The sequence below is a fragment of the Protopterus annectens genome, chromosome 17.part0 (genome assembly GCF_019279795.1).
Source record: "Protopterus annectens isolate FY-2018-M chromosome 17.part0, PAN1.0, whole genome shotgun sequence".
Lineage (NCBI taxonomy): Eukaryota > Metazoa > Chordata > Ceratodontiformes > Protopteridae > Protopterus > Protopterus annectens.
In genome coordinates, this window is record NC_056751.1 from 381,409,460 (window position 1) to 381,421,476 (window position 12,017).

The 12,017-nt window shown below is 36.2% G+C and overlaps 1 long non-coding RNA gene across 1 annotated transcript in view; it reads left to right on the forward strand.

The window, feature by feature from the left end:
- LOC122791749 overlaps positions 1-10,113 on the forward strand; it is a 231,628-nt gene extending 221,515 nt beyond the window's left edge. Inside the window, exon 2 of the long non-coding RNA XR_006363193.1 lies at positions 8,806-10,113. This is a non-coding gene — a long non-coding RNA (uncharacterized LOC122791749). The remainder of the gene's footprint in view (positions 1-8,805) is intronic.
- Positions 10,114-12,017: the final 1,904 nt, after the last annotated feature.

The following is a 12,017-nucleotide window of genomic DNA, read 5'->3' on the forward strand; positions in this document are numbered from 1 at the left end:
CTCCCCAAATACCTTCAATAACATTCTGCACCAAACCATCTGAGGCCCACTAAATTTTCTCCCACTTAATGAAGCAGTAGAATTCTTTAATTCTACATGTCTCAGGATCCTAAATAGTCTTGCCCTACTCCGGTTATAAAAGATTTAGTCCAAACATGCAATTTGGCTTACAAAGTCCACAAAGCAAGTTATGTCCACTAGGGACAAAGCTTGGAAAGCCTGGCAAAAAAAAAAATATTTTCTAACCTTAGTCTATACAAACAACTCCACAACCAGGCCAAACGCCTAGTTATCAATTACAAAAAAGAATACTTCCACACCATTCAAGACCAACATAAACTAAACCCGAAAAAAATTGGGGTGCAATCAACTCCCTACTCCACCCTGGATCCAACAACAATCCATGCCCAAACCCAGACAAAAATCCATCTGAAATAGCTTCCTTCTTTAACAATTACTTCATCAACACCATAACAAAACTTACTACCACTTTCCCACCTACTAATGCTGACTCACTAGGAACTCCACCTTTGCACTCCCCTACAGATCTCCTACCTTCTTTCACACTTACATCCATTCCCACCTCCACTATCAAAAAACTTCTTCACAAACTCAAGCCCTTTACCGGTGCCCCTGATAACTTACCACCTGAATACTTACAACTCTCAGCATCCTCCATTGCATATCCTATCAGCATCCTACTAAATAGATCCATTCAGGAATCATGCATACCTGATCTCTGGAAAAAAGCACTTATTCTACCACTTCACAAAAGCGGCAATAACTCTGGCATCTCACATTTCCACCCTATTGCCATTCTCTCCCCAATCTCAAAAGTTCTAGAGACATGTATCCATACCCAGCTCCTCAGTCACCTGATACAACACCAAATACTTTCTCCCACTCAACATGGCTTTAGACCAGGACATAGTACTAACACAGCCCTCATTTCATTCCTTGACACAGTAAACAGAGCTCAAGATGCTGGAGACTTAGTCTCAGCATTATTTCTAGATCTTTCAAAGACATTTGACACCATATCACACTCCCTCTTTCTTAATAAACTCACTAATCTCAGCCTGTCTCCCCCTACTATACAGTGGTTTACTAACTATCTCAACAACAGGCAGCAATCTACTAAATGGCGACACACTTCCACTCCTTTCATAACCACAAACACAGGCGTCCCCAAGGATCTATACTGGGACCCTTACTATTCAGCATATTTGTCAATAACTTTCATTCCTCTCTCATCCATAGCACAGTCACCCAATATGCAGATGACTCAACTATCATCTGCTCTGCTAAATCTGCCTCCACTTTACAGTATCTCACCCAAGAAGCATTTACTTCCACAGAAACCTGGATGTCCCAGAACCATCTTGCTCTCAACCCCAATAAAACAAAACTGCTAATATTTACCCCCCACTAAATCCAGCTCTGTTGACAAATCATCATTCTCCATTCACTCCCAAATTAACACCATTATTGAAGTTGTCCCCACCACCAAATTACTAGGAGTCATCATTGATGACAAGTTAACATTTGACCTGCACATTTGCAGTCACATCAAAAAACCCATCAAAAACTAGGTGCCCTGTACAGGCACAACTATTTTCTCAGTCTGTCCGGTAAAAAGCCTCTGGCCTCTTCCCTCCTGCTTCCAACACTTCTGTATGAGGCTCCTATCCTCACAAAACTACAGTCCTCCTTGAAAACAAAACTAGACTCTTGTTATAACAAAGTTGCCAAATTTGCTACAAATGCTAAATATCTCACCCATCATTGTTCCGCTCTGCATCAACTTCATTGACTAGAATCCCAACACTATCTCATATTCTTACAACTAACTACAGCCCATAAACTCATATACCACCCAGAAACCTGCCCTTCCCTCACTTCCATTTTGTCCATGTATCATCAAAACCGGCACCTAAGATCCGAAAACAAATTGCTACTATCCATTGAGAAACCCAAGCTCTCAGCCAGCCAAATGTTGTATCTAAGGCATGGAATAATCTCCCCCCATCACTGAGAGCAATCAACAACCTGACCTCCTTCAAAAACAACCTGAAACCATATCTCTCTTCTAAATAGCTATGCCCCGGTTCTCAAACACACAACCACAACTCCTGACTTAACTTCCAAGTGCTATACCTCTAACTATCTCATCTTTTCCATCCTTCACCCTGTCACTTTCATCGGGCCTGTCCTACCTCCCCCTTATATTCCCCCTCTATCTTTCACTCTGTGCATAATCTCTTCACAGCTACACACCTGGAGCTTATTACTTTCTTGTGTACTTGAACTTACCCTATGTCTCAATGTAAATAGCATTCATAAACATCTTATCAGAAATTCTCTCTCTACTTACACATCTCAGTGAATTTTATTTTTTTCTTTACTCTAGCACTACTGTTTCTATTACACAAAGTCATGCAATATATTGTACTATATTATTTTGATACATCATTGATTGTATTTTTATATGTCAATGCTTGTATTTCTTTCATACACCATTGCTTCTATTTATCAGTCTCATGCAATGTAACTGTACTGTACAATCTTGTTTTTTTGTCTAAGTGATTTTACTCTAATTGTATGTATCTTTGTGGAGTTTTTCTCCCCAGGCCTCCACTGAAAATGGGCTGTATTCAGGCCCAGTGGATTTTCCCGGTTAACAAATGCAATAAATAAATAATCTGTATCTGGACAAGACTAATTACAGGAAAGGCGGAAAACAAGCTTAGAACTTTTTTGTAGAAAAGCAGTTAGGACAGTAGCAAAAACATGTTAAATGCAGTACAAGCTAGCACACTTGAGTGTGTAGCAATATTAAGACAAATACAGTTTAAATACATGCATATAAATTAAAAAAATAACAAAAAAAACAAGTGCAGAGAGCAGTAAATTATGAAAGAAATCAAAATGGAGGCACTTAGTATCTTTTTTCTCCTTTTTGTTCCTCTTGTAGTCTGCAGGACACCGAAACTGGATTTGTGTTGCTTAAACAAGCGCAAACCTACGGAAACATGGGCTTTTAAACCAGAAAGCTGAAAGAGATGAAAAAGCTGCCCAAACGGCCAATAAACTACAATTTCTGAGCCAGAAACCATTCCTCTTTTGGTAGATAGGTTACCTAGTGCTTACCACTCCCACTGATAAGCTAGATGGCTTCCTTCCAACACAGAAAGATCTGGGGGGGCTCAAAAACTTACAAAACAGTCCTAGTCTGCAGGATGCCAAAACTGGATTATTGTAGTTTTATTTTGTAGTTATCCTCCTTGTGCTGGTTCTGGTAAGCCCATATTTGACTATGAGTGAACTACTTTAATTGTTTGTTAGATGTATTTATTATAGTTTCTTTCAATTAATTTACACTTTGAATTTTATTAGTACCTTAGAACTGGTACAAAACATGATCTTCATGATGATTTGCCAGATTATCTTCTGATTTGTGCATATTAGTTTCAGAGTTATCCTTCAGCTTTTGACTATTGATGCTTTTTGGATTGTGTTCCACCCTGATTAGTTGTGTAGCATGACCTTTTATCCATTGGATGTTTATGGCAGTAGATTTTATATTCTTTTGGCTGTTACTCATTCTGTCTGATCCTAGTGTATTTATATGGCTTTAGTTCTAATATATTTGCTACTTCTTTTTTCTGTTTTTTTTTTGTGTGTTCTCCTTTTCTGATTTTGAGTTATAATTACAGTCAAACATTACAGCAGTGGTGGTGATTTATTTGCAGACATTGACGTATTATGACTTTAAATCATGACAATCTCTCGTTAATACAGAATGATTTATTATAATGTACTTTGAAGGATAGAAGTTACAAAGTAAATTAGATATGATTAGTATTATGACTGCCCAACTATACCGCGGTGAATGGCATATCTGATACATTATGTACATAAGCAAATAACTATTTTGCTAATGCATGAGATAGATTGCAACTCTGTAGCAAAAAATCTGAATAAAATGTGCCAGCCCAGTGCTGTAGGAGCAGGGCATGCACTTGTGATACTGACAATCCATGATTGGTTAGTATCTTGGGAATCTGTAGGGTTGGCTACTGGAGTAGTTGTAAGTGACCAAGGGCTGGATTTTCCAATTGGTGGGGGGGGTTAAGGGACTATACCACATACTAGTAGAGGATAGGGAGCTGTATGGAACCATACATACATACATGTGCTTGTAACAGAAGTGAAATAGATGTAACACCATATCATGGGTGTTTCAGTATGTGGCCTGGCCCTCAAGGAATAAGAAGTTGGACATGGCATTCCTTGATGTAAATTCTCCATCTCTTTTGTGTTTCCAACACCATGATAAGAATGGAACCCCATTCCTAAGTCAAGGTAAAATTAAAGTTCAAGAAATTAGTATTGTTTCAGTCTTTGATGTTAGCCAGTTTGGCCTTTCCTGCACCCACGATGTGCCCAGAATGGACTCCTTATGCAGTGTATATGGAGTTACATGTATCAGTAGCATCTCTAGTATAACTATTGATTCTTTTTTTATTAGACCCATTGCTCCTATTTCTACTACTACTGTTGAAACTGTCTGGTTATCTTTTTTCCATATTGCTCTCATTTCTGTTTGCAAATCCTAATACCTTATGAGTATATGTCTGTCTGTACATAAGATACTGTAATAACTGAGTGTAGCAGTGTCAATGATTAGGGCTACTTTTGCATTTGTTTGGACACTGTATCTGGTTTTCTCACATCTATTTTTCAACAGTTGGTAATTAGTAATCCCATGTGATATACACTTCATCATTCTCTGTAATATTTTGTGGTTCATGCTTCCAATGCTACTCAGCTACTTCTGTGTTGTAGCTTGTGCACAATTCACATTGCAATAGTCTTGCCATATCGTTGTGCCTTTCAGTGAACAGAACCTCTGCCATGAGTGCATCATACCCAGCAAGAAGATGTATGAGCGTTTCCAATTCTTTTTTACAGAACCAACAGCTCTCTGTTTCTCCCATATGTTCAATGTACTTTGTAAACCAGCATGTATGTAGTCCACTATCCTGGGCTGCCATTATTAATCTGTCATCTTCTGGTTTCAACTCACCTCTCATTAACCATTCCTGCATCAAATCTTGATCAACGAGAACTTGTTCCAAGAGATCTCTTTACTTGACACTATACTTATGGCTTTTCCACTTGGTATAATCCAATTTTTATATATCATTTGATAACTGTGAATCTTTTTTCTTAGTTTCCTGTCCAACTGATCCAATAACGTTGGGGCCATTCAGTGACCCTAAACTGTAAGAACAGGTGCAAATTGGCTTATAGCTTGGACTTCATTCTTAGATGTCAGAGGTGTTTTCAGCATTCATTTTAGTCTTCTGAAGTATTTCTTACAGAGTTTTATTTGCATTCGTTTTATTGCTATCCTTCATCAATTTCCAAAAATGTATTCACGCCTTCCTGCTCAAGTTCTTTTACATCACATTAATGTCCTAGATTGATACTGTCTTGCTATTGAAGCTTTCCTGCTTTAAACATTGCTTTTGCACATTTATCAAACCAAATATCATTCATATATCATCTGCAAGGCTTTTGACCACTTCTGATTGTGCTTTCAACTTCTCAATTGACAAACTATACAGTTTCAAGTCAGTTACAAAAAGTAGGTGAGAAATGTTTAAGCAATTTGTTTTCTGGGAGCCAAATTATAACCAATAACTATTCTGTTAAGTAAACATCTTAATAGGTTAAACATAAGACAAAACAACAGTGCCAAAGAATCAACCTGGAATATTCCCCTTTGAATTTTTATCCCTGAGATAATAATTGGCCCATTGTCATGACTTAACTGTAAAGTAGTTTGCCACTTTTTCTTGGTCACTGTACTGTAATTGATCAATGCAGGATATATATTTTTTTACATCTGTAAGCACTCCTTTATCCATGATGCTGTAAAATTTTAATCTGTCCATGCCTGCTTAGGTTCTTCCCCTTTTAACAGTTCTCCATTATGGCTGTATTTAGCAAAAAGTGATCATTTGTTCTATATGACTTCCTTTTGCTGTTTGTTCTATAATCATGATTGAGTCTTGTTCTAAATTACTATAAACTCTGTCTGCATCAGTTCCAGTATATAGTCTGTACATCATCAAAAGGCAAATTATTGGTTTATAGTTTTTAGGATGGTTTACAGGTTCACTCTTAAGGAGGAGTATATTTTCACAGCTGTTAACCAGATTGGTGTCTGTTTGGGATATGTGTATAAGTAGTTCTTTCTCTGGGCGAAATATTTGAGTAAAGATGTTAATACTTTTATCCAGAACTTACATACTCTTCTGGACCTGAGGTTTTCCATTTAGGAGCTTTTCTTAATTTTGTTCCAATTTCTTTGCCCATTACTTCATCCAATTTCATATCATGTACAATTAAACTCCTTACTGTTTCTTTTAATTTTTCTATCCATTAAACATCTTTGTTATGTTCCACAGGGTCTCCATAATATATATCCAAAGTATGTCTATTTCATTGTTTTTTGGTGGTGTTTCTATTCCATTTGCTTTGTTTCAGTTTTCTATGAAAATTTTTGGGTCATCAATGAATTGTTTATTTTGTACTTTTCCTTTGCATTTTTCTGCATATCTTCTGTTTTTTTCTGCCTGTGCTGATATCTTTAGTTTGTTATTTACAATAGTGTATGATAGATGCAGGTCTGTTCTGATACTGTTTGTTGTTTTATCAAGTCAATCTTTCTAAGTATTTTTGTTGATCTGTTCATCTTCTGTAGTTTTCTAACAGCCACACTTCCTTCTTCTTTCCGATGCTCCCATTAGGGGTTGCCACAGCAGATCAAACTGTTTCCATTTCTTCCTGTCTTCTGCATCTTGCTCTATCACACCAACAGCCACACTTACTATCTTACCTTAATTACTTAATTAAGTAATTACTTAATTACATTTCTCTATTCGCTTGCTTCCATGGTGGCATTTTATTTCTTCTTTTCATTTATCTTATTGCTGTGTATTTTGGGGTAACATTTTACCTGTTATTAGTTTAGCTGCACAGTAATATATCCTATTTACTTGTCTTGTATCAAATAAATTTCTGTTAATAGCCTTGATTACTGTGTTCATCTGTTTTATAAGACTTCAACATTGTGAATCTAATTTACTTCCTGTAATCTTTTTCTTTCATTGATCTCAATATGTGTATCCATCTCTGTTCAGTCAAGCAACTCTTTATTTAGATCAAGTTCTTCTTAAGTAAGGGCATTCTACAAAAAGTTCTAGGACATCTTCCAGTGATGTATCCTTTTCAGCTGCATCCTATGTCATCCATTGTTCCCTTATATGGGAACTCATTGGCCCATCATTCTACAACATTACCCATGTTAGAGATGCCCACTGTTTCCTGCTCCTTCCCTTTCTGTGCAACTCCAGCTGAACTTTTGCACTGATTTCCTGCTGAAGGCTGCATAGCGCCATCATGTGGCAAGTGATCAGATGCTTCACCTTCCATCTGTTTCTCCTTACTTTGGGAACTCATTGTTTCATTATACAGTGACATACCTTGCATTAGAGTTTCTACACTAATTCCTTCACTTTGCAGGTGTTCCATAAGTTCAGTTTTGATCTGTTTAATGTCTACATTGCTAATCTTCTGTTCTAAATTCCCCCTTTGTGTTCCCATTTTTTATGTTGTGAAATTTTCCATACCTGGGTGCCTCTGCCTGTATTTCTCTTCAAATATCTTTGGTGCTGCTTTTTTGTATTGATTATGTTTGCTTTCTCCTTTGCATAAATATTGCAGCATATCAGGTCTCTTTTTCTTTCTCATGTCCATAGTTCTTCTCTCAAAAACCTTGGAGTTTTGTTCTTTATTTTCACACTTCCTCTATCGCTTCTTTTTCCAGGTAGCCCAGAGTTTGTCTGTGTAATGTTTTTCTTGGATCTGATGTATCAATGAATGCAAATTTGCATTTGAAGCTTTTGACAGTTTCTCTTGTGCATGCATTTTTCTTTACTCTAATTTCTCTCTCAGTTTTTTTTGAATGTCTTCTATCTGGAAATCCATAATAGTAACAATACATAATTTCAACCTCATCCTCAGTTGTCCACTCTATCGTTGTTATGGCTTTTTTTGGCATATCAGTTTTTGTGGACAACTACTTCCTTCTTCAGCAGAGGACTTGATCTATGAATCTCCTGCTAATGAGGGAAACATTCTTCAGCGGCTAAGAGATCAGGCTGGTAGGGAAGCCAGTTGGTTTGAGATGTAGATACAGTGTGGCCAAGGCACCATTAGCTGTAGTTAGTTGTCCTACAGCAAAGGACCAGAAATGTGTATACAGTACATACATACACAAATATGTAAGAAGCAACGTCTAGTATTGTCAGTGTTCAGTTATGACAATGTTAGTGTTTCAGAATAAGAAGAATCAACAGATGATAATGCCAAAAAGGAAATATTTTAGATCCTCATTTCCTCAAATGGGGTAATACCCCATTGACTACACCCATATTGCTACAGTCCCTATACTTTGTTAATATAATTTTGAAGAGGTGAAGCTTTACATCTTCTTTGTTACCCCACTTACTGGCTTTCCTTCTTGAAGGTTTTATGAAATGCTCAATTTTTGATTAGCTGTAGGGCAGTCATTTAGAACGTATTTTGCATATTGGTTTACATTTTCTTTTCTAGATGCTTCCTTATTGTTTGCAATGAAGATAGTCACTCAAAAGCATCAGCACTTACAAGTGTTATGTTAGTAGGTTGTTTAAATTATACAGTTACTTACACTGTGCTACTTTTTTATAGGTTGTGCAGATGGATCAAAAACTAAACCTCATCACAGACATGCTACATCGCCTAATTGCAAATCACCAAGGGCAGGTAAACAGACCACCAGTCAGAGGAAATGTGCCCCATTCAGATGTCTTTCCTAACAGCAGCAACAGCCTTCCTACATATGAACAGCTGACCTTACCATTGAGAAGTCAAGATAATATATCTTGAGTTTTAGAAATATTGTAAATCCTTTGGAATGTAATCTCAAAAGGATATCAGTACTGATGTTAACCAGTACTGATTACGTTCATTTGCTATATGAATTCTAAAGTAAATATGAGATTACTCTGAAAACATGTCGGTGCAGAACTGTGCTTCCTCAATAAGGTCTTGCTTTTCAAAGCAAAGTTATACTATGCAGAACATTGCTTATAACACATCATGGTAAACAGAAAAAAATACAACGGTACTGTCTTAGCTTAGATTTTGGTAATGGATAAGACAAAGTCTAAAATTCAAAGACCAAATCCATACATTGTAGACAGTTAATTCTTTTCTCAGACTCTGGGATTAAATGTTTGCTTGTATGTACAAAAAGGACTTAGTAAAGAATTATTAGCTCTGTTTGAGAATACTTGAAGATGGTTTATTCCAAGGGCATTTATTATACAAACTGGATTACACGATTGCCTTTTTTTAAATTAGCAACTGTATTTTTTTTTCCTTCTTCAAGATATGTAGGCACATTAGTCAATGCCCAGTTAAGAGTTTTCTATTTTATGCTTAAAATTTTAAAAGCACTGACACTTCATCTCTGTCTTTTCAGGGAACAATGAGAAATGGATCTCAACAAGTGCTGTTTAAGTAGTAAAACACTGCAGTTTCCTTTAAAAATATCAATTTTTGTACAGTTATAGTTTGTAAAATTAATTTCTACATTTTTATGCAAATAAAAGTCTGTTGAAGTTACATTAGATACATTTCTTAGTTGTAACTGACACTGTAGTCACAATATTTTAATGAAGAATTTTCTTAACCTGATCTTTAGAATTGTGCATAAAGAACCAAAAACTGCTGCTGTCAAAGGTCAGTACTAAAAGTTTGGAATGACAGCAAAGGGACTTTTAAAAGGGTCCTGCTTTATTTTCTAAAGTTAAGAATATGTTTTACATGTTTTGCCTGGAATGGATCTTAGATAGTAAATTATTTATCATGTTAGAAACTATTTGCACCATTTAAAATGTAAAAATGAGGTGAAGATTTCTGAGTTTTAGATCTCAAATAATTGTACAACATGAATAGTGCCTTACAATAAAACTGGAGTCTTATGTTACAAGATATACAGTTCTGTTTCATACTTTCAGTATATGCTTCTTCATACAAAAGTCTAACATGTGCCTACCTGACTTGGGTAAGCAATTTTTATGGAATCCCCAGTCTGCAATGCTGCTAGTACTACAGGTTTTCTATGTAGTCTTCTTTTTTTTAAATGTATCCAGTCCTCTATGTATGCATTCAAAAGTTTGGGAACCCTAATCTTTAGAATCAGTTAATCTATAAAAATATGCAAATAGGCACATTTTAAGAAAGTTTGTTTGATGAAGCTGTAAGATATTATTTTTAAAATCTAGGCAGTTGTATCATATTGCTGTTTTGAAGTTAACATAAAATAAATCATCAGACATTTAGATTGTACAAACCACATAATAACAGGCATTTTATTTTTTTATCTATGGTACCATCAGTGTTTTCTTTTAAACTTTAAATTCCACGAGTATCATACAGCTTTTTCGAACTGCATACTGAGTTAAAATGAATGCAAAGTGGATTAATTCCCTACAGTCTGAAAATATTCTCAGACTTTGATACAGTGCAGATTAGGCATGCTTACACTTATCATACTCATCATCCAATGATTGTGTAAAAGAATAACACAAAACTTTGCACTTTCATTTAATGCAATTTGTGTATATGTTGAAATCAAACTAATACCAGCATGGTAAACAAAGTTGTACAAGTGCCCTAAATGTTCTGACTTTATGTATTATAAAACATGTCACATTCTTAGTTATACTGCAAAAGTCTGGCATCAAAGGATATTTTTATGTGACAGTCATGTAGTGCATTCACGTGACTAGCATCAGGTGTAATGTCGTCCTATGGACATCTGTAAACTAAGTCAAAATTTTGTATACATTTAGCTTTTTAACTGCATTTTAGAATGTGATTTCAAGTTGATATTTTTGATTCAGTATTCATTACCTCAAATAAACATTGCATTTCAGTTAAACATTTGTTGTAGTCTCCATTCATGTTACCTACAACTTCTGCTCCAGGCTGTACACCACTTCTAAAGTTATTCTCCCAAATCCACAAGTCATATTTGTTTAAAAGAGGATGAGATTCAAAAAGCAGTGCAGTGCTAACACATGAGAACTCTGTTTTACGTTGTGGTAAAGAGAGAATTGTATGTGCTGTGATGGAAGCATACGTCTGGCATACTGACAGCATGCCACATACATTTAAACAGCTTACTGCTTTACTTGATTGAGTGACAATACCTTATGGTCTGCTGTAACTGTGTACATGACTCATATGTATGACATTGTGTAAAAAAAGATGTAAAGTGCTTGTAGCACTATAGTTGGTGATACAGCAATGTGGCAGACAGCAAACAGTGCCTGCGTATAGTGACATGTATTGCAGAATAGAAGAGCAAATTACACAAACTTTGCAATAATGTAAAGGAGAAGATGCTTGGTGACTCTGTTTATCCCATAAATGGAAGGAAATGGGCATATGGGAAAGTGGGACACAGAGAACTAATAAGGAAATGAAAGGTGAAGGAGAGGGTATATGTTTTTGACAGAACAGATACCCCATTTTCCTTAGAAGGGTACATGGCAAAGGTTTGCACAAGTAAACTGGAGATAAAAAGATGATTAGAAAGCTTAGGAGTTGTAGGTTGGCAAACATGTTGCATATAGACTTGAGTAGTAGAGATACAAAAGGGAGAGTGGACAGGAGCTGTACAAAGACATGCAAAGGACAGAAAGAATGGGAAAGGAGGAATGACCAAGGCATGGTTAGTGCCGTAGAAGTAAGGAGTAACACCGAAAAGAAGATGGGCTGTGATACTTTCAGAACAAGCCCAGAGGGCATCATATCCAGGTGCTATTGTCCTGGATGGCCAGCCACCCCCCAGTGGCCTGATAGCTGTAATAAGCTGTTCTAATGAATTC